General features: G+C 38.7%; 1 protein-coding gene across 27 annotated transcripts in view; it reads left to right on the plus strand.

Moving 5' to 3' along the window:
* Positions 1 to 337: 337 nt before the first annotated feature.
* MAPK8 (mitogen-activated protein kinase 8) overlaps positions 338 to 23,316 on the plus strand; it is a 117,140-nt gene continuing 94,161 nt past the window's right edge. For 6 of the 27 annotated variants that reach the window (XR_013995019.1, XM_081074915.1, XM_081074914.1 and 3 more), the window contains exon 1: positions 351 to 546. The gene's annotated coding sequence lies outside the window, so the exon portion shown is untranslated. Of the gene's footprint in view, positions 547 to 9,787; positions 9,868 to 14,328; positions 14,448 to 21,685; positions 21,860 to 23,316 lie in introns of all 27 variants that reach the window. The other 21 variants (XM_081074917.1, XM_081074936.1, XM_081074930.1 and 18 more) reach the window with 14 other exon arrangements.

Genomic DNA, 23,316 nt, shown 5'->3' on the forward strand with positions numbered 1-23,316 from the left:
GTGTGCCTGCTCCACCAGCCGGTTCGGTCTAAGCACATCTGACCTCCAAATCCTGGGGAGAAGAGCCCCTAAGGATTGGGCTCAGACTAGCGTACCGCCCCCAGGCCAGTTGCTGAGCGGCCTGGCCAGGCGCCGCCACGTGCCAGGATCAGGGCTCCGCCCCCTCCGGCTCCCCGCCACGCCCCTCACTCGACGCTCTCAGAGGCTCTCCCGCAGCTCCTCCTTCAGGCGACCTCCGCTAATCCTCCCGGCCCCCTAGGGTAGCCCCGCCCCCAGACTGCGGACCCCGCCCCCGCAATCCGGGCCACGGGGCTGCCCCGCCCCGTGGGCCGCTCGCATGGCGCAGGGGCGGTGCCCTGCGCGATGACGTGTCGGGCGTGCGCGGTGACGGCCCGCGTCCCTGTTACTCAGCGGAGCGGCCGAGGCCGGACGACGCGGCCGGGATCGCAGAGCCGCGAGCAACGCTGGGTAACGGCCGCTGCGACCGCCCGGACGGCACCGGTCCCCGCCGGCGGGCTTTCCTGTCGCCGTTCGGTGCGCTGCCGGGTGAGTGCGGCGGGCGCCGGGGACCAGGTCGGCCGGCCAGCGGCCCCGCCGTGTTTATGTTATTGTGCCGCCGCCTTCCTCTCAGCCGTGCCCCCCTCCCGGGAGTGGGAGCGGGCGCGCGCGGCGAGCGGGGGCGGCGCGGGAACAATAGCGGCCGGGAGGCGGGGCGGGCCCGGGGGCGTGGGGCTGCGGACCCTCGCGCGCCCGGCGGTTGGCGCCCGCTCCGCCGCCCCGGCTCCGCCCGTCGGTGCTCGCGCGGGTCTCGTGTCCACGTCTGCGGGGGCCGAGGAGCGGGGTGGGCGGCAAGTTCTGAAACGCTCGGGCGAAGGTCGGGACCGAGGCGCGCGGGCGGCCCGCCGCGCCCTGGCGGCCTCGGCCGGCGCGGGGCCGGCGCGGGGAGCGTTCCGGTCGCGGGTCCCCACGCCGGCCTGGCGGCCGCGGACCCCGCGCCGTGCTGCTCGGCGGTTCCTTTGTGCTGCCGGGCTGGGCGAACGCAGGCGGCGCCGCCGCGGGACGAATGCGGTGGCCGTCAGCCCCGGGCCGCGAGGGCGGCGCCGGCCGTGGTGGAGCCCGCGGGAGAGGCCGTGCGGCGCCGCGCCCGCGCCGTGGGCAGCGCGCGCTTCTCCTGAGGGCGCTCGCTGGGACCTTTGGCTTTTTCATCCCCCCCGTTCACGTCTTTGTCTTGCACTTGTTTCCAGTCCTTAGATGGCGGATCCAAGTCCATTTTAAAGTACTGCAGTGAACACTTTTCCTTTTAATTTCTGGAAGCTCCCCATCAGATGTCCACTGTGAAGTTAATAACGTGGACGGCGTGGTATCAGACCGGGTCCAGTGGTCACTGTGTTCACTTCCGAGATGCAGTGAGCTTGGCAGTAGGATTCTGTTGTCGGCCCGCTGCGTTTTAACAAGCACCCCCGTGTCAATTGGAACGTCTGTTTATTTCATTCATTCATTCATTCTGTCATTTATTCCTTCATTCAGCGACTGTTCAGTCGTGTACCCTGATGAAGAGTTTGAAGGTAAAGAGAGACGTCCTTTAAAGGCAGAAAATGCTTTGACTGACATATAGTTGATGTACCTTTAAATAAGGCAATTATATAAGTGATGTGTCTTAAAGAAAGTACTGATACTCTGGGTGATTTTAGCAGGAGACCTGGAACTTCCGGTAGCATGTTGTATTAGGAAGTAGAGCTAGGTTTGATCGAATTGTACAACAGTTTTCATTTCCAAATTTAATTTTTTAATCTGACAGCCGTATAGCCTTACAGTCATTTGTAATGTTTACCTCAGTTTCCCCGCTGTGGGTTAAGCCTAGGAGGTCAGATGCTGTAAGTGAACGTGTTTAGTGCTGTGCCTGACAAAAGCAAGCAGTCAGAATGGGACTTAAGGACAGACCTATGTGTATCTGTGTCTCCAGCACCTAGCCTGGAATATAGTAAGTGTTCAGTAAAAGTCAGATTGACGGAAAGCTCTTTACAACTGATAATATTTAAAAACAAGCCTTAAAAAATTTTAATTTTCTCTGTAAAGTTTTGGGAGCCTCATGCAAACTATCACTTCCAAATCGCTAAATGATTAGTTCATATAGGTCATGACTGTAGTAGCTTTTGAATAAGTTCAGTATCAGTTTTGTTTTTATCGCTGCTAAACCACTCACTATCCTAAAATAAAACCTTGTCTAAAATGTGTGTATGTGTCTGTGTGTATCTGTGTATATATAGGGTTTCCAGGCGGGAATTTCCTCCCTTTCTCGGGAATTTTTTTTTTGCTTCCCTATTCCAAAATCCCGAGATATAAACTGGTTTCTGTTCTCCACGATGAATCGTTTCCTCAAAGTGACACCGATACTACCAACCCCCTAGGTTCAAGGAGCCGATTTTCCTGATTTCCCGACCAACTTTTCTCAGGATTCGGGAACGAGAAAGCAAAAAAAATTCCTGAGAACGGGTGGGAATTTCCGCCTGGAAACCCTGTGTATATATCGCTTGCACGTGTGTGTACACACACAAACACACACACACACACACACAGTGATATTTCAATAGGGATCTAAAATGATTGCATTTATCCTTTAGAGACTATTATTTGAATATTATTTGAAAAGTTTCTGATGACTCCTTTAAGTGGAAAAGGTAGAACAAAGGAAACAGGCTGCATCAAAATTTTATTAGAAATGTTTAATTTCTAATAACATTTTAGAAATGTTTGTTGGAAATGTTTTATTTTAAATTTTCCTTTATTTTAAATACTATTGGTGGAGCATATAGGATTAAAACTCAAAATAATATCAGTTTGTCCAAGTTATATCTCTTTTGCATTTACTATGTAATAAATTTTAGAATTTGTTTTGGATTTGAAAGAATTAGGAGTGAACTTATTATCTGATGTATGGAACAAATCAAGAAATAAGAAAATTATATTTTATAGAATAAGCCATGAAAATCTTGAGATACCAAACTTTGTATTTATTTTTCTAATTAAGGTATGTCAGATTCCAGTAAGTGTTACTGATACAAATCCTTTGGCAGTGGCTCACTGTCGGGCTCTTTGTCAAACCAGAGCTTTTTTGTTTTGTTTTTTAAATTTTGATTTTAAGAGTACCAGCATTATTGAGATATAATTTATATACCATAAAATTTATCCTTTTAGAGTATGCATCAGTGGTTTTTAATATATTCATAAAGTTATGCATTGATAACCACTAATTCCAGAACGTTTTCATCACTCCAAGGAGAAAACCCCATACTCACTACCCGTCGCCTCCCATTCCATTCTAAATTATGTTAAAAGGAAGAGATAGCATTCCATTCTAAATTATGTTAAAAGGAAGAGATATGTTAGTAAGTACATTTCATTAATGAGATTGAAAATGGTTCACTTTAAGTGTCCTGGCAGAGTAGGAAACTCTTTTATGCTTCTATAGATCCTGGGAGAAAGGCCACTTGGAAAGGAAATTAAGAATACCCAAAATTAATAACAGTAGAATCGTAACTATTTGCTCAATGCCTAATATTATGGAAATGACCTTGTGAAGACAATGCTCAGTGAAACAAAGTAATTTGTTGTTAACTTACAGTCAAACTATCGTAGCCGTAATTAAGAGGTTGTTGAAAGAAGCCAGATTCTTGTAGGTCTACTTTGTCATTGAATTGAGTTTTGATGTAGTCATCTAGATAGTTGAGACACTTTCGGCACCTGTAGAAGTACACAGTGATGTCTGACATTAAGATGTCAGCTCTCTAGAGGTCTCTGGGCAAGTCAGTGGTATGGATAGTAGCCTTTCTGATTCAGGTAGTGCAAGGAATTCTTTATAGCCACATAGCTTTAGATATGAATCATTTGCCTATTTCAGTGAGCTGTGATACTTATTATCTTATTCACGTTCTTGACATGAACATCTAGAAACTTTGTCTTATTCTAATGCAGATTAACTTGAACTTTGATTTCAGAAATGAGTTCTGAGTCAACAGACTTTACTACCTAAAAGGTGATGCCAATATTGAAATAAGAGCTGTATGTCATTCAGGGCAGAAGGTGGAACTAGATCTGTCCAGGAATCAGACCTGGGTTCACTTCTCAGTTCTATCATCTGGACTTTCTCGACCAACTCTAGAGCCTTAGACAGATTATTTAACCTTTTTGGATTTAGAACTCTGAGGCTGTTGGAACTCTTTTTAATAGAAAGGCTGTTCCGCAGATAGGTAGTTCATTAGAAAACATACTGAGACAAAAAGAGCCTTCTTGTGTGACAATCAGAATCCCGTGTCAAAAACAGCAATGAAAGTTAGACATTTTGTCATTTTAAGAGACAGATTAATTAAATTGTTAAGAGACAGCTGTTTTCTGTAATATTCATACTTAAGAAACAAAAGCTTCACTGTAAGCTAGGAGTTCTTTCAAGAGTAGATTTTATGCATTGCACAGCACCATGCTTACTAACCAGACTGCTCTCAGAGGCTGTTCTCAGAGATGTGAAAATGAAGAATTTATTATTAGCCTCAAGAAGCTTATGATCAGGGATGGGACTTAAGGCATATCTAAACAGTGATTTTATGTTCTTTTAAAAGCTTTATGAGAAGTTTTCCCCCAAACAAATATCTATCCCAAATCTCTGGGCATGTCACATTTCATTGAAATTCAGTTTTTAGAATTATACGTGAGTTTGATAATGCCTTTTAGAAAACTTACTACTAGCTACTATTCTTTTTCAAGGTGGTGGGTTGTATCACAAATATAGCACAAATATATGTCTGTATCTTCTCTTACCTTTTGGTAAGTACATCAGGTTTGGTTAAAATCTACCAATTCTTTAGAAAGAGCCCAAATTTAATAGTGGTTGCTAGCATGGGCTTTAGGGTCAGCCCTGAGTTCCAATCCATGCTCTAAATCTAACTGTATGGCATGGGCTAATTCAGATTATGTAACATTTTTTGGCCTGTTTTATTATCTGTCAAATGAGAATAATAATAGCACATAATCTCATAGGGCTGTGAGGTTTAAATAAGGTACCGCTTGTACAGTGCCTGGAACCCTAGCTGTAAGTGTTCAGGAAATTTTGGCTATTGTTGTCACTTGTTATTTTTAACTTGGAACAAATGCAAGATGCCAAATAAATTTAAAAATCAAATTGATGTACAGTACACATTTGAATTCTTCAGAATACTTCCCTCTGCATCTCTGGGGGGTTTATTTAAAATTTGATTGTCTCATCTAATCTGAATTGGCTGAAATGATTTAACATTTGGATCAGTAATCCTTTCTGCCTTAAAAATTGGAAATGGTCCAAAAGCAGAGAATGCTACATTCTCTGACACAAAGTTGTTCTTCCACTTTACATTTCCCTACTGCAGAGAATTGCCTCAGCTTTCCTTGGTTTATTTTTAAAAATATCTAAAGGAAGGGGGGTCTAGGAGCTGGGCATAGTGTACCCACGTTTGAAGAAAGTGGAATGCTCTCATTTTTTAAATTTAATGTTATTGTGATCTTTGACTCTATGTGAAGTTTGCAAATTTGTCAGAGACCGGGTAACCACACCGGGTAACCACAACAGTTCACTGAGCATTTTTTAGAGGTCTAGAAAAAAGAGGGAAGTTACTTATTAGTACCATCTGGAAATACTATCTTTTCTGTTTTTCTAAGTTTTTTGCGTAGTGTTTCTATGGTTATATCGATACATCAAATTCACTCCTTGGAAGACAGCAGCTCTGAAATGATGCTGGCTTTGCACGGGAAATGTTCACTGAGAAAGCATTCTATACCGATCCAGATACTAAGTGGTGTGAGGGCGTAGGAAATAGAAGTCAGTCTGTACTTTAGTGAGTATAACTTCGTGGGAGATAAGGACAAACACAAGTGCATTTATGTCCTGACGCAAGGAACCATATTGCCAGGCACTTCATGAGGAATTTCTTTAGTCGTCAGGCCTGATAGCTGGACGTGGGGGCATTTGGGGCCATGAATCTCTGATTGCCGAGAGGCCCAAGCCCTAACATATTTCTGGGGACACCAGAAAAGAAAAACAGCCCCCCCCCCTTAAAATATACTAACTAGATAAACAACAAAAAAAACAAGATGTCTTCTAATTTTTGGTTAAATTTGAGAGCATGGTACAGATTAGTCAAAATCCAAATCATAAGAAAAGGCAAACCTTATGGTCACCTCAAATCCATTTTGGAACACAAGGTATTAAAATAAGTATATGCAAAATATGAAAACAGAATACTAGGAAAGATGCTACTCAAATACTTATGGAAGTCCTCAAACTTTTCTGTATTGAAACTCTGAACACTTAAGACTAGACCTATGCTAGGAGCATTTTCTTATGCCTTTTTCTAATATTTAGAGGTGGGCCTTTACTGCTTCCTGTTACTGAGTGGCCCAAGCCCCAACATATTTCTGGGAACACTGAAAAACAGCCAAGCACACCTGCTTTGCTTGGCAAGAGGCATCAAAAACATCTACCTATATTGCTGTTTCCTAAAAGCTGTTCATGGTGGAGGAAACTCACCGTTCCCTGACTTGCTCCTGAGAGGGAGACTGTCTTAAATGCCATTTAGGTCAAGCAACTGTGAGATAAAGGAAAGCCAGCATTGTATAGATTTCCCTGTGACTTAAGAAAGGGTCACTTTATCATCAAAACAAATAAACACTAAAACATCTGGCTTTGTTACTATTGAGAATGAAAAAGTTTTAGTGATTTTTTATTTACAGTTTATTTAGCTTTTGATTTAGTGGTGTATTCACGTTGATTCAAAATTCCAAATATTTAAAAAGACACAGTAAAAAGTTTTTTTTTCTACTCTGTGCAGCCATCCAATTCCTCTACATGGAAACGGTGTTAAGTTTCCTGTGAATCCTTCCAAAGATAATTTATGTATGTGCAGGTCAATACAGATACACGTGTATAATTCCTTGTCCAAAGCCCTTGGTCTGGATGTATTTCAGAATTGAGGTTTAGGTTTTTTGCGGGGGTAGGGAAGGGAAAGGTAATGTAAATACATCTACTATATTATCCAAAATCCCTAGATGGGATAGCATCCTATAATCAAACACATTAACATTTCTGTATTAAAAGCACAAATAGTACAATAAGTAGGATAAATAAAAATCATATATAGTCTTGTAGAATTTTTTTGTCAGGTTTTGACACCAAATAGGTTTGTACTAAACTTACAAAAAACATATTTTTCAGAGGCCTATGGATTTCAGATGGCCAATGAGGGATTGTGTATCATACAATATATAATGTATGTCCTCTGCTCTCTCCCGCGCCTTTTTTATTTAAATTATTGCATACCATACACATTACCCTTTACCCTTTCGTTTTTAAGTTAACTATATAGCTTAGAGATGATACCGTATTAGTCACATCAGTACATAAATAACATGCTTTTTTTTTTTCTTTTTTTTTTTTTTAGAACACCTTCATGGTGTACCATTTGTCTCAGCCTGGGCTACTATAACAAAATACTATAGACTGGGTGGCTTAAACAACATACATTTGTTTCTCACAGTTCTAGAGGCTGGGAGAAGTCCCAGATCAATATGTCTAGAGATTTGGTTCCAGATCTTCCTGGCTTGCAGATGTCACCTTTTTTAGTGTATCCTCACATGGAGAGAGAGAGTGTTCTGCTCTCTCTTTTTATGACACTAATTACATCATGGGTCCCATCCTTATGGCCTCCTGTAAATCTAATTACCTCCCAAAGTCCTAACTCCAAATACCAGGGATTAGAGCTTCAGTCCTTAATACCATTATACAGGTTTAACAATTACTTAACTATTCCCTCTTTTATGTCCATTTAGGTTGTTTTCAATCTTTTGCTATTAAAAGCTATGGTGCAATGGATTACTTTGTACATACATCATTTTGCACTTGTATAGAAACATGTAGGATGCATTCCCAGAAATGGGATTGCTAGGTGATGGGATGGTAGTGTAAGTACATTTATAATTTTGATAGATATTGCCAAAGTGTCATATGTCAAGGTTCCAGCTTACATTCACCAGCACTGTGTAAGGATGCCTGCTTCTTCATTGCCGTTAGAAGTGAGATTAGCCATGATTTGTGTGTGTGTGTGTGTGTGTGTGTGTATGTGTACTACCCATATCCTTGCCTGTTTTTTTTTTTTTATCTGTGTTTTTCTTTCTTAGATTTGTAGGATTTATTTTTAAATTAGGAAAAATAGCTCTATGCTATTTTTTGGAAATATTTTTCCTAATTTAAGGTTTGCCTTTTAAATTTGTTTATGATGGCTTTGTCATGCTATTTTTTTTCTTTTTCAGTAGTTAAGTTTACCAATCTTTATTGACTTCTAAGTCATGGTTAGAAAGTCTTTCCCTAATTCAAGATTATGTAAAAATTCTCAAATGTTATTTTTCTAATACTGTTATGGTTTCTTTGTTCTCTCTTTTTGTGTTTTTAATTCTTCTACTTATTTAAAATTTATTCTGGGGTAAGGTATGATGTATGAGTTCAACCTTATTTTTTTCACCATCCAGTGGTCCCAACATTATATACTGAATAATCCATTTTTTTGACTTACAGATTTGAAATGCTACCTTTATAATGTACTGAATTTCCATATGTATTTGGGACCATTTCTGATCCAGTGACTCATTTGCCCATTTGGGAACCAAACCATCCTGTTTTAATTAATGTATTTTCTATTTGTTTCTATTAGGGCTAATTCTCTTTCATTTCTCTTCTTTTACAGAATGTTTTCTGGCTTCTATCCTGTTTATTTTATATGAACTTTTAGAATCGATTCATTTAGTTGCTACTTCTGTTGAGATCACTTAGTTTTTTTATTTTGAAGTAAAATTTACATACAGTAAGATGCACAAACTTTGACTTTATGGCCCAATAAAGGTTTGCATATATATGTATTATTTCATATATATATATATATGTACATATATATTTAAGCTCCAGATCAAGGCTTACGTGACCGTCACCCGGAAAACTTTCTCGTGCCCTCTTCAAGTTTGTATGTCCTTCTCCTCCACCCCTACCATGATTAACTTACATCACATGGATTCAATTTGCCATTAAGATTTTCTTTGTATTTATAGGAGAATTGAAAGCTTTTTGGTCTTGTGTCTTTCTATCCAAGAATGTAGAAAACTACCTTTTTATTTGTTCAAGCCTCTGTTGGGGTTCCTAATTGCATTTTAAAGTTTTTTGCTATTAACTTCATATATTTAAGTTTTCTAAATTTATTTTCTTGCTGTTAGAAATGGAATCTTCCATTTTTCTTCTACCTGGTTGTAGATAAGAAATCTGTTTATTTTGCATATTAATTAATATTTGTATTTAAATAAACTCCCTTTTAAATTCTATTATTTGTAATAGTTCTGTAGTTGATTTTTTTTAGATATAAATCACGCCATCCTCTTTTACTTACTCCAATTTGTACCTCCCCTCTCACAACTTTTACACCCCTAGTGTTTTCTCTTATTGCACTGTAGCAGAGATTTTTAAAACATCATAGTTTTCCACCACAACAGGTAAAACAAGAACCAAAATATCTGTGTACCTGCTGAGTATTTAAATATTTTGAATAATAAGTTAAATTGGGGAGGGGTTATGGAAGTAGTGTGAGGTTTTCACTTTAACGTTAATGTGAATAAAGTTGAATTGTAGTTTTCAGAATGTCAAATAGACCAGTTAGTGATCATTTGACAGTAAATGCAGAATTAGTAATTAACTTTCTTGTCTCTTACTTGGTAATACATGCAGGTTGTTTTCTATCTTCATGGCACACAGAGGCGATTCTCAGAGAAAGAACTTAGTCTGCTGCCTGGAAGCATATAATCAAGGTAGAGGATCACACTATATAGAAATGAAAAGTGAATGAATTTGGACTGGAAAGACTTATGCATAGAAAAATGATACTGGCAAAAATCTGCAAGTTCAGAAAATATGGGGGTGAGAGAGGGGTAGAGAGAGAGAGTTTGGTTTGGGTGTTGGGTTTGAAGGAGTTCATTCTTATGAAATTATGTGGTACTTGGCTGAAATTCAGTAGGAATGTCATTGTTTAATGGGAGATTTCATAGTTTATTTTTCTGTCTCTTTCCACTTATCTCTGCCCCCCCAGAAATCTAAGGTGGTTTATACTATTCAAGGACTCACATGTTGTTAAATAAGCTAGAAATAAAAAATCAGAACCAAGGGAAAACAAGAATCCAGAATATCCTAATAATATAATAGCTAATGCTTAACTCAGTGCTTTTCACATACCAGGTACTGTTCTAGTGCTTTACATGTGTTAAGTTGTTTAAATATCACACAACACTATGAGGTAGACACTGTTATACTGTTATTACCAGTTTGATAGACGAGGAAGCAGGCACAGATTATGGGGGAAATTGTTAGCGACCGTGATGGGTTTTATTAAAACGCAGAGAAGGAAACCAAACTGAAATCAATTAAAAAACATTGGATTTTTTTTTTAAGTGAATGAGAAATGAGTAAGTCCAGACACACTGTATATAGACAACTTTTTAAAGATTAGCGGTGAATGGAACAGAAATCGGTTGGTAGATAAAGGAAAATGTGGGGTCCAGCCCGTGAAGAGGAGAATATGTGGGAAAGGAAATGGAGAGCGCCAGTACGGCTTCCGTGAAACAGGAGGGATGTAGAAAGTGTATGCAAGGAGGTGTGGTGGGTGGAAGATGAAGGCATATCCTGGCTTTCATCTTCTCCCCTGTTTGTTTTCTTAGTGAAGTATGATACTGATAGGGGCACAGGGGTACCGGGGTGTGGGAAGTTTGAAGCAGTTTGCCAAGAGTTATTGTTAATTTACGGTTTGAAATTTTTCATTTAAAATGGTATCAGTCAGCCTGGTTTTGTGATTCCCCCCCACTCCCCAACATTATTTAACTGGTTAGATATAAGCACAGATAAGGCAGATGGTTGGATTCCTCTGGGGTGAGTTTTGCCGGGTGTATCAGTCAGAGTTCTCCAGAGAAACAGGGTCAGTAGGAGATATATATGTATGTGTGCATACATAGAGAAATTTCAAGAAATTTGCTTACATAATGATGGGGGCCGACAAATTGTAAATCTGTAGGGCAGTCTTGCAGGAAAATCCCTCTTGGGTAAGAGCTGATGCTGTAGTCTTTAAGCAGAATTTCCTCTTCCTCGGGGAAATCAGTTTTGCTCCCAGGCCTTTCAACTGACTAGATGAGGCCCATCATTGAGGGTCGTCTCCTTTCCTTAAAGTCAGCTGATTGTGGGTGTTAATCAGATCTGCAAAATACGTTCACAGCCACATTTTCATTAGTGTTTGATTGAATAACTGGACTGTAGTCCAGCCAAGTTAACACATAAAACTAGAATAGTATAAATGTAGGAAAAGGGGTAAGGGAAATGTGGGCTTTTTAAAGAGAATGCTTAGAGAAGTGGTGATGAATCATGAAATCTAACATGAATAGGAAAGGAGGTTAAGTAAAGATGGATAGTAAGGAAGTGATAGCATCCATGTATTGGAAATTTCAGTTAGAATTGTGGGAGTTGGGGTGGTAGAATGAAGTGAAGTAAGGGTTGAATGTGGTGATCAGAGTGGAATGCTTAAAATGGAGATTTGACAGGTATAATAGTTTCTGGCAATGATAATACCCAGAATGGTCTTGGGAGTGGGCTGCTGAGGTGGCATTGAGGGGGAAATGTATGGAAAGGAGGAGGCCAATGAATTAAAGAGGCTGACATGTTAAAGGGATCAGTCAGTGTCCCTGAATGGTGAAGCCAGCAGATAGTGACTGGAGAGTAATGATAAAGATGGTGAATCAGTTGTTAACATTCTGAATCAATGAGGAAGAGTTGAAGGGGGGTCGATGATAATAAGGAATGGGAAAGGTAGTGTTAAATTGGCTAAATTTGCTTTGTCACAAATTAGGAATTTCAGAAGGCCCACTAAAAGACTTAAGAGGAATGAGGATTTGGGTAAAATGGAGCATATACACAGCAGTGTGGCAGTTGCGAACTTGGAAAATGATAGCTGATGACCAGGAAGAGCTGAACGTTTTATGGGATGTGAGGTGGAATGGGATTTGTCTTGATAACAGGAGAAGATGGGCATCAGTTCTACTAGAGGACTCTATAGCAGTGTTTTTCAAATGGCCAGTCATGACCCATTAGTGGGTTGTAGAATGAACTTAGGAGCTCAGAACTAGTGTATTTCTAAATGAAACAAAATAGAAATTATCAGAGTTTATTACAAGTAACAAGGAGCTAAAATTTTTTAACAGCTTTATTGAAATTTAATTTACATACCATTTCAATTCACCCATTTGAAGTATACAACTCATAATATTTTTTTTGGTTTATTTATGACTTAATGCAACCTATACCACATACTAATTTTAGAACATTTTGTCACTCCAGAAAGAAACTCTATATTCATTAGTAGTCACGGCCCATTTCTGCACACGTACACCCCCACTTGCTGTCTCTATAGATTTGCCTATTTGGGGCATTTCATATAAACAGAATCATACAGTTTACAGTGTTTTGCGACTAGCTAGATTCAGTTAGCATAATGTTTTCAAGTTGCATTCAACTTATAGCATATATCAGTACTTAATTCCTTTTATAGTCTAATACTATTCCATCATATCATTCCTTTTTATGGTCTAATTTTCCGCTGTACAGATGCATCACATTTTATTTATCCACTTTTCACTTGCTGGGCATTTTGTTATAAGTAATAATACTGTTGCAATCATTCATGCACAGATTTTTGTGATACAGGTTTTCAGTCGTCTTGAGTATATAACCAGGATTGGAATTGCAGATCATGTGGGTAATTCAGTGTTTAACATTTTGAAGAACTGCCAAACTTTTTCAGAATGGCTGCACCATTTTACATTCCCACTAGCAAGATACAAAGATTTCAATTTCTCCACCTCCTGTGAAAGCTTGTTATTGTCTGTCTTTTGATATAGCCATCTTATAGGATGTGAAGTGGTATCTCAGTGTGATTTTGGTTCTCATTTCTCTGGTGGTTAATGATATTGATCATCTTTTTTATGTGCTTTGTGTTTCTTGGGAGAAATGCTATTCAGATCCTATGCTTATTTTAAAAATTGGGTATTTATTTTTTTATTAAGTTGTAAGTGTCCTTTATATAGCCTAGATAGATACAAGCCCCTCTTTAGACATGTGATTTGCAAATGTTTTCTCCTACATTGGGGTTGTCTTTTCAGTTTTTTAATGGTATCATTTGCAACAGAAAAGATTTTAATTTTAGTGAAATCCAACTTACTATTTTTTCTTTGTTGCTTATGCTTTTGGCGTTTTATCCAAGAAATCATTGTCTATCTCAAGGATAGGAAGGTGACTTGTGAGTTTTCTTACAAATTTTATAGTTTTAGCTCTTACATTTAGGTCTCTGGTCCATTTTTGAGTTAATTTTTTTGTGTATGGTGTGAGGAAGGGATCTGACTGCATTATTTTGCATATGGATGTGCAGTAGTCCTAGTGCTATTTGTTGAAAATACAGTGCTTTCTTATCAGACTGCCTGGGCATTCTTGTTTAAAAGAGGGGGGTGGGGAGGCAGAGGTTTCTGGACTCTCAGTTCTAGTCCATTAATCTATATGTCGATCCTTGTGTCAGTCACCTGGTCTTGATTACTGTAGTTAAGAATTGTTTTTCTGAAATTTGTGTTTCAATTAAATTGAGTATACTTATATATGTAGATCTGCACACAGATGTGTATGTATTGGGTTGTAATGTGAAATGCTTGAAAACCCTCTGATTTGAGCTACAGTGGCTCCCTGCAATAGTTCTCTCTCTTGTGGTGACTTAATGGCATGTGTTCCCTCTTGGGAAATGTACCAGTAGGCAGATTTGATCAGATAATTGATTTTTACTAGTTTAGTAGGTGAAAATATTCTTTTTGGGTGTGTGTGTGTGTATACCTAAGGAAGTAAAGAGGGTTTAGAACAGTTGTGGGAATTCGTAAAGAATCAATAGGTGAATTTAAGGATTAGTAAATTAAGTATGATTTGAAAATTTGAAATTAAAAGTTTTGTACAGGGCTAGTCTTTAATGACTCCCAATTAAAAAAGAAATTTTTTAAATATATTAAGCATGTCTATGTTGGACAACTTGATTATCGTGATCCTCTGTGTTTTTCTATAGGCTTTTTGTGTCACTTAGTTTTTTATTATGTTTTATTATGTTGGTCGTATACACCTAGATATTTTTTATTAAGACATTTTATGTGAACACTTGTAAAGATCATGTAAGGTTTAGGAATGATGTTATCTCCTTCCAGCAAGGATTTTTGTTTACTTTTGGAAGAAGGCTAGGAGTGGCACTAGCAATGTTGGATCATCTTAATCCAGTCAGAGACGAAGATGTTTCAAAGCTGGGCTTCGGAGTCTGCAAAGGCTCGTGAGTTTTATGTTTTCTTTATTCCTAAGGATATGACTCTTTGGGGTCCCAGCATAAAACCAGGGGTGTTATGAGCCTCCCTGTTTTCTTCCCTCAATACTTTGTTGGGCCCTTAGCTCCAATAGTTAAAATCTACCCATACCCCACATACCCCGGTCTTGTATATCTGTGAAAAGTTCACCTCAGCTTCTCAGCCACCTGTATGGAGTTGGCAGCTGCCCCCTGGGAAAAAGGGGCCCAGATGCCTGCCTCACCTCTAAGGATTTCCTTATTCTCCAAGGTGTTAGCCTGCATTCTTTTTTACTGCTTTATTAACACTTTGATACCTTCAAAGAGGCCTTATTCTTTGTTTGTTTTTCTGATTTTGCCTGGGGGAAAGGGGCGTCCAGTTTTTCTTACTGCTCTTTGTAGGAGAGTTGGTTCTAATTATAAATACCTAGTTCGCCTTGCCATATAAGGGAAAGTAATTTGTTAGCTTAATGAAGACATTATCTGTAAGATTCCCTATTTGAAATTCTCGTGTATGTGGTTTTAGTCTTCTTGCAGGGTGATATTTGGGTACCAGTATTTTTATATAGCATTATATATTCATTTTATGTACCTTATAGCAATTATTAGAGAATTTTCCCTAATAGGATTAGGAGAAGGAAGAGAGGAAACAAATGGCAGACTAAGTGATATTTTTGCAAAGTTTGGGAGAGATAAAGATAAGGTAACATTTTTATGTTTATTAGGAGTGAGAAAGGGCAGTCAAACAAAAGCAGGTGATATATTTATTGGCATGATATAGTCATAGTTATAAGGATGTAGAATCCTAGATGTTGTGGAGGAGGCATTAAGAAGTATCCAATCAGAGAGACGTCATCAAAATAGCAGCATGAAATGAGCCTCTCTGTAAATCTCCCCTAGAATTACAACTAATTGAACAGCTATAACTCCACAAAGTACTCCCTGCACAGCAGACAGGCAAGACGAAGTGGCCCACTACTGAATTCACCTAAAGGAGGGCGAATCACATGAGCAAGGGAGGAGGGAAGGGAGAAGTGTGGAGACAGAGCCGCGCGGGCTTAAGACGCAGACTGAGCTCAGTGCTCTGAGCTCGCTGCATCCAGAACTAGCACGGCTGCAGGAGAGGGAAGAACTCGGATTGCTAGGGCTCTGTTTATGGTCCACAGGGCTGAGGGGACAGCATATAATATGCCCGAACCCAAAGGTCACGGCAGAGTCGTCGGAGAAAAGACTGAGGTAAGAAGGCTGAAAACGGTGGTTTAAGCCCTCACTGCCGAGCAGAGAACGGAAGCCTTAAGCACTGACACTAGCCGACCCCTCAGTACCCTCCCAGAGCTCGCCCCGCCACCACTTGCCCGGTGCTGGAGGTGGAACACTGGAAGTGGCAGATCAAAAGAACAGAATATTTGCTGTTCTGAGAACAGGACTGCAGACACAGATTCGCAGCCCAACTAGTTTTGGCAAAGGGCAGGGAGCTGTGGAGGCAGGACCGGCTGTGGTGGTGGTCACCACCATTGCTCTGGGCCACCTCTCACAACTCACCCAGCCCCTGGCCCCACCTATCTGGGAAGATCCCTGCAGGAGTAAACAGAACTGCTGAAACATAACGGCTTTGAATCTGGTGCAGGAAGAGTTTGGAACTTCAAAAGCTCTCCGCATACCCACATGGACACTGCACCCTGTGACCCAGGCAAACTATTAACAGAGGAGAAGCCCATCTCCCAGGGAATCCCCCCATTGTGTGACAAGCTGGAATAGTGCAGAAAAAACATAGCACTATAGTGTCAGAGAGAAAAAAAGCTGCAGTCGGAAAGAAAATAAAATATTCTACCAAGAAGTACTGGAAAACAAAAGAAAGACCACTTCCTATCAACCTGTTGCAGAACCACTCCTGTAGATGTCTAGGAAGAGAAATAATAAATCAGTAATTGCCATGAATAACCAAGGCAACAAGACAGCTCAGAAAGAAAGTGAAAAGTCTCCAGAAAAGGAACTTAAAGATATGGAAATGTGTGACTTAAATGACAGAGAATTCAAGACTGCAGTTATGAAAAAACTCAACGAGATACAAGAAAACACAGAAAGGCAGTTTAATGAACTCAAAAAAAAAATATCAAAGAACAACATGAACATTTTACAAAAGAGATTGAAAATTTAAAAAAGAACCAAATAGAATTTCTGGAGATTAAGAACTCAATAGAAGAAATTAAGAATGAAATAACCAGCTTAGGTAGTAGTGTTGACCAAATGGAGGAAACAATCAGTGACATCGAAGATAGAAATCTGGAAAAGACACGGATGGAAAAAGAAAGAGGCTTGAGACAAAAGAAATGAAAGAACTCTACAAGAACTTTCTGACTCCATCAGAAAGAGCAATATGAGAATAATGGGAATACCAGAAGGAGAAGAAAGAGACAAGGGAACAGAGAATATATTCAAACAAATTGCCGATGAGAAATTTCCAAACTTGTGGAAAGAACTGGATCCTCAAATCCAAGAAGCAAATAGAACACCTAATTACCTCAATCCCAACAGGTCTTCTCCAAGGCACACTGTATTGAAGCTGTCTAAAATCAATGCCAAAGAAAGAATCCTCAAGGCAGCCAGGGAAAGGAAGACGGCAACCTACAAAGGAAAGCCCATTAGATTATCGTCAGATTTTTCAGCAGAAACTCTACAAGCCAGGAGGGAGTGGAACCAAATATTCAAAGTACTGAAAGAGAGAAATTGTGAGCCAAGGATAATATATCCAGCAAAGATATCATTTAGATACTAAGGAGGAATAAAAACTTTCCCAGACATACAGAAGCTGAGGGAATTTTCTAGTAGACGACCTGCACTCCAAGAAATACTAAAGGAGGCTATTCGACCACCATCAACAGGGACAATTTATGTCAAACAAAACATAAAAAGGGGCAGAGTAAAGGCCTGAACTGGAATATGGGAATGGAGAAAGTAAGCGTGCTGAAGAAAATGGAATACTCTAAATATCAAACTTTCTTTTACATAAGCTTAATGGTAACCACTCAGAAAAAATCCAGCACTGAGATATATACTGTAATAAAAGAAGAAACAGAGGGAAACATCATAGAATACCACCACACAGAAATAATAGACAACAACAAAAAGGCAAAGAAACAATGGAGACACAGCCTTACCAGAAAACTAAAGATAGAATGACAGGAAATCCTCACGTATCAATAATCACCCTAAATGTAAATGGACTGAACTCACCAATAAAAAGGCACAGAGTAGCAGATTGGATCAAAAAACTAAACCCAACCATATGCTGTCTCCAAGAGACACATCTCAGCTACAAGGACAAGCATAGACTCAAAGTGAAAGGGTGGAAATTGACAATCCAAGCAAATAGTATCCAGAGAAAAACAGGTGTAGCGTGCTGATATCAGCTGAAACAGACTTCAGGGTGAAAAAGGTAACAAGAGACAAAGACGGACATTTCATAATGGTAAAGGGGACTATACAACAAGAAGACATAACAGTCATCAATATTTATGCCTCCAATCAAGGAGCACTGAAATATACTAAGCAACTATTAACAGAACTAATGTGAGAAATTGACCAAAACACAATTATACTAGGGGACTTAAATACATCGACAGCTATGAATAGATCACCCAAACAGAATATAAATAACGAAATAGCAGCCCTAAATGACACATTAGATGAAATGGACATAATTGACACATATAGAGCACTTCATCCTAAAACATCAGACTATACATTTTTTTTTCTAGTGTACATGGAACATTCTCAAGGATAGACCATACATTGGAACATAAAATCAGCCTCAGCAAATTTAAGAAGATTGAAATCATACCAAGCATATTCTCTCATCACAAGGCTTTGAAATTGGATATCAACTACGAAAAGAAAGCAGGAAAACACGCAAATACAAGGAGATTAAACTATGTGCTTTTAAAGAACGACCAGGTCAAAGGTGAAATTAGTGAGGTCAAAAGATACATAGAAACAAATGACAATGAAAATAAATCCTACCAAAATTTTTGGGATGCAGCGAAAGCAGTTTTAAGAGGCAAATTTGTATCATTATAGGCCTATCTCAAGAAACAAGAAAAAATCCAAATAAATAACTTCATGTTACGCCTTAAAGAACTAGAAAAAGAAGAAAAAATGAAATCCAAGGTCAGCAGAAGAAAGGAAAAAACGAATATCAGAGCAGAACTAAATGAAATAGAGAACAGAAAGACAATAGAAAAAATTAATGTGACAAAGAGCTGGTTCTTTGAAAAGATTAAAAAAATGGACAAGCCCTTGGCTAGACTCACTAAAATAAAAAGAGAGAAGACACTAATTAGGAAAATCAGAAATGAAAAAGGGCAAGTTATCACGGACACCACAGAAATACAAAGGATTATCCAAGAATACTATGAAGGACTATATGCCACCGAATTCAATAACTTAGAAGAAATGGGCAAGTTCTTAGAAACATATAGCCTTCCTGGGCTGAACCATGAAGAACTGGAAAATCTAAACAGACCAATCACGAGTAACAAAATTGAATCAATCATCCAAAACCTTTCCAAAAGTAAAAGTCCTGGATTACGATGGCTTCACTAGTGAATTCTACCAAACCTTCACACAGGATCTAATACCAATCCTGATCAACTCTTCCCAAAAATTGAAGAAGAGATAGTATTCCCCAACTCATTTTATGAGGCCAAGATTACCCTGATACCAAAACCTGGTAAGAACAACACATAAAAAGAAAACTACAGACCAATATCTCTGATGAATACTGATGCAGAAATCCTAAACAAAATTCTAACAAATCGAATACAGCAATGCATTAAAAAGATTATTCATCACGACCAAGTGGGGTTCATCCCCGGTGCACAAGGATTGAACCATCTGCAACTCCATCAATGTGATACATCACATAAACAAAATAAAGGACAGAAATCATATGATTATATCAATTGATGCAGTAAAAGCATTTGACAAGATACAACATCCATTTATGATTAAACCACTTAATAAAATAGGTATAGAAATAAAATACCTTAACATAATAATGGCCATATATGACAAACCCACAGCTAATCTCTGTTGAAGCCCTTTGCCCTACAGGTTCAGGAACACGACAGGACTGTCCCTATCACCTCTGCTTTCAACATAGTGTTGGAAGTCCTTGCCAGAGCAATCAGGCAAGAGAAAGAAATAAAAGGCATCCAAATTGGGAATGAAGAAGTTAAACTGTCACTCTTTGCAGATGACATGATGCTGTATATTGAAAACCCTAAAGACTCCAGGTACAAAAGTCCATTGCATTCCTATATACTAACAATGGAATCTAAGAAAAAGAAATACTAAAAAACAATTCCTTTGCAATTGCAGCAAAAAGAATAAAATACCTAGGAATAAACTTAACCAAGGATGTTAAAGACCTGTATGCTGAAAAGTCTAAGACGTTTTTGAAAGAAATTGAAGAAGACACAAAGAAATGGAAAGACATTCCGTGCTCATGGATTGGAAGAATCAACATAGTTAAAATGGCCATATTATCCAAAGCAATATACAGATTTAATGCAATTTCCATCAAAATCCCAATGGCATTTTTTAAAGAAATAGAACAAAAAATCATCAGATTTGTTTGGAACCACAAAAGACCCCGAATAGCCAAAGCAATCTTAAGAAAAAAGAACAATACTGGAGGTATCGCACTCCCTGACTTTACCTTGTACTACAGGGCTACAATTATCAAAACAGCATGGTATTGGCAGAAAAAGAGACAGATAGACTAGTGGAATAGAATTGAGAACCCAAAAATAAAACCACATAAATATGGACAGATAATTTTTGACAAAGAAGCTAAAAACATACAGTGGAGAAAAGACAACCTCTTCAATAAATGGTGCTGGCAGAATTGGATAGCCATGTGCAAAAGAATGAAACTGGACTGCTATCAGTCACCATGTACCAAAATTAATTCAAAATGGATGAAAGACTTAAGCATAACACCTGCCACAATAAACTGCATAGAAGAATACATAGGTTCTAAACTTACGGACCTTGGGTTCAAAGAGCATTTTATGAATTTGACTCCAAAGGCAAGGGAAGGAAAATCTAAAATGAAGGGGACTATGTCAAACTTAAAAGCTTCTGCACAGCAAAAGAAACCATCGACAAAATAAAGAGGCAACCAACTGAATGGGAGAAGATTTTTGCAAACAGTGCCTCCGATAAGGGGCTAATATCCAAAATATACACAGAACTCATGAAACTCAACACAAGAAAACAAACAACCCAATTGAAAAATGGGCAGAGGACCTGAAGAGACATTTCTCCAAAGAGGACATAGACATGGCAAATAGACATTTGTAAAAATGCTCAGCACTACTAATCATCAGAGAAATGCAAATAAAAACCACAATGAGATATCACCTCACCCCAGTCAGAATGACTAGCATCAACAAGACAAATAGTAACAAGTGTTGGAGAGGCTGTGGAGAAAAAGGAACCCTGATACACTGTGGGTGGGAATGCAGACTGTTGCAGCTGTTATGGAAGGCAGTGTGGAGGTTCCTCAAAAAATTACGAGTAGAATTACCATATGACCCAGCAATCCCTCTCCTGGGTATCTAAAAAAAAAAAAGAAAATATTTATCCATAAAGACATGTGTGCTCCAATGATCATTGCAGCTTTGTTTACAGTGGCCAATACATGGAAACAACTAAAATGTCCCTCGGTAGATAAATAGATGAAGAAGTTGTAGTATATATACACAACGGAATACTATTCGGCGTTAAGAAAAAATTAAATAATACCATTTGTTACAACATGGATAGGTGGATAGGTCTTGAGAGTATAATGCTAAGCGAAATACATAAGAAAAAGCGGAGAACCATATGATTTCACTGATATGTGGTATATAAACCAAAAACAACAAAAGAACAAGACAAACAAATGAGATACAAAAACTCACGGACATAGACAATAGTTTAGTGGTTACCAAAGGGTAAGGGGGGTGCAGGGTAGTAGATGAGGGTAATGGGGATCTAATATATGGTGATGGAAGGAGAACTGACTCTGGGTGGTGAACACACAATGGGATTTATAGATGATGTAATACAGAATTGTACACCTGAAATCTATGTAATTTTACTAACAATTGTCACCCCAATAAACTTTTAAAAAAAGTATCCATTCAGTTATGCTGAGTTTAATTTTAAAATTTGTTCCACAGAGAAACTCCAGGGGAGTCTTCTAAGTCATTTAAATGGAGAGGTTGACTTTGGGACTGAACTTATGGATGTGCCTTATAAGCAGCATGGCCGCTTGTATAGCCACTAGTAAAGTAAGGGATTGCAGAGAGAACTTAATTCTGTGAAACCCATTATTAATAGAAGATACATGAAATGTAAGTGATTTTGATTTAGTACGCTATCTGTGTATGTATTTATGTACGTTAATTTATGGTCTTCATGAGTTCATGTATGTGAACTTGATTCTGCAACTCATTTCTGTATTTCTGAAATTTGAAAATTAGAAAATCTTCTATCACTCTGTAACCATTGTAATTGAAAAGTAAAAATACTAACTTTTTTGTAAGTCCCTTCCTAAAAAATGAGAGAAATTGGAGCTGTCTGTCTCAAAGGATTTTTATGAGCAGAGTTTGGGTTGGTATTTTAAACTTTTGGAACATAGGAATTGTTTTTTAAACTGATTCCCTCTTTTATGCTGCTACCTTCCTAATGTTCATGCAAAGAATGTGTCACAGGAGACTGATTTTAAATCCATATTTCTTCATTATACCTGTTCATACAATGTGCTGTTAATGTTTTCTGTGATTTACAACTGACCATTTGGCCACTTTTTGTTTTTCAATGACTCCTTTTACACCCCTTCCAGTTTTTATTAAGAATGTTCAAAGATACATACAAATGGAAATAATAGTACAATGAACACCTGAATACTACCACTAGGATACAATTGTTAACATTTTGTTATATTTGTGTGTATATTTCTTGATACTCTTTTTTTTTTTTTTTTTTTTGTTGTTGTTGCTGCTGCACTTGACCACTAAATGCTACAGCAAGCATCTCCTAAAATTAAACACATCCTCCTTTAAGTGCCATACTTGGACAAACAAAAACGAAACAAACAATGTTTAGTCTGTATTCAAGTTTCTCCAGTCGTCCTGTAGTACGTGATTTTCTCCAACCAGAGTTGAGTCAAAGTTCTTGCATTATATTTGATTGTTGTTGCTTTAGTCACTTTTAACATGCGATATTTGCCCCACCTCCACTTCCCCCCATGACATTGATTTCTTGAAGAGATCAATCAGGCCACTCATTTGTAGAATGTTCCCACATTCTGATTGTTTCCTTGTGGTGTTTATCTTGTATCCCTAGCCACTGTGTTACCTAAAAAGGTTGGGTCTGAAGGCTAGATTATATTTAGTTTTTCTGTCATAAGTGCCCCTGTGTGCGTTACATTGATTGATACCAAGGCATATAACATCAGGGTGTTTGCCTGAAGTGTGGTTATTTGGTTGCAGTGGTATTCACCATACCTATCGATTTTTAAGATGGATTTTTTTCTTCCCTTTGCGATTAGCAGCTGTTCATCAGTGAAGTGATATTTTGGTTCCCTACAAATAATCTGTCCCAGCAGCCTTTTGTCCTGATGTTTTTAGCATCTATTAATGAGTCTTGTCTAAATCAGTTATTTTGTTTGGGCTTGCAAAGAGATGCTTTTCTAACCGTGTCATCCTTCTGGATCTATTAGCCAACTCTGTTTCAAACACCTTTACCATGTCAACTGGAATTAACCTACAGTTCTTAAAAAGATGAGGTGTACATGCTTATTTTCTTT

This window comes from Rhinolophus hipposideros (genome assembly GCF_964194185.1).
Source record: "Rhinolophus hipposideros genome assembly, chromosome: 15".
Lineage (NCBI taxonomy): Eukaryota > Metazoa > Chordata > Mammalia > Chiroptera > Rhinolophidae > Rhinolophus > Rhinolophus hipposideros.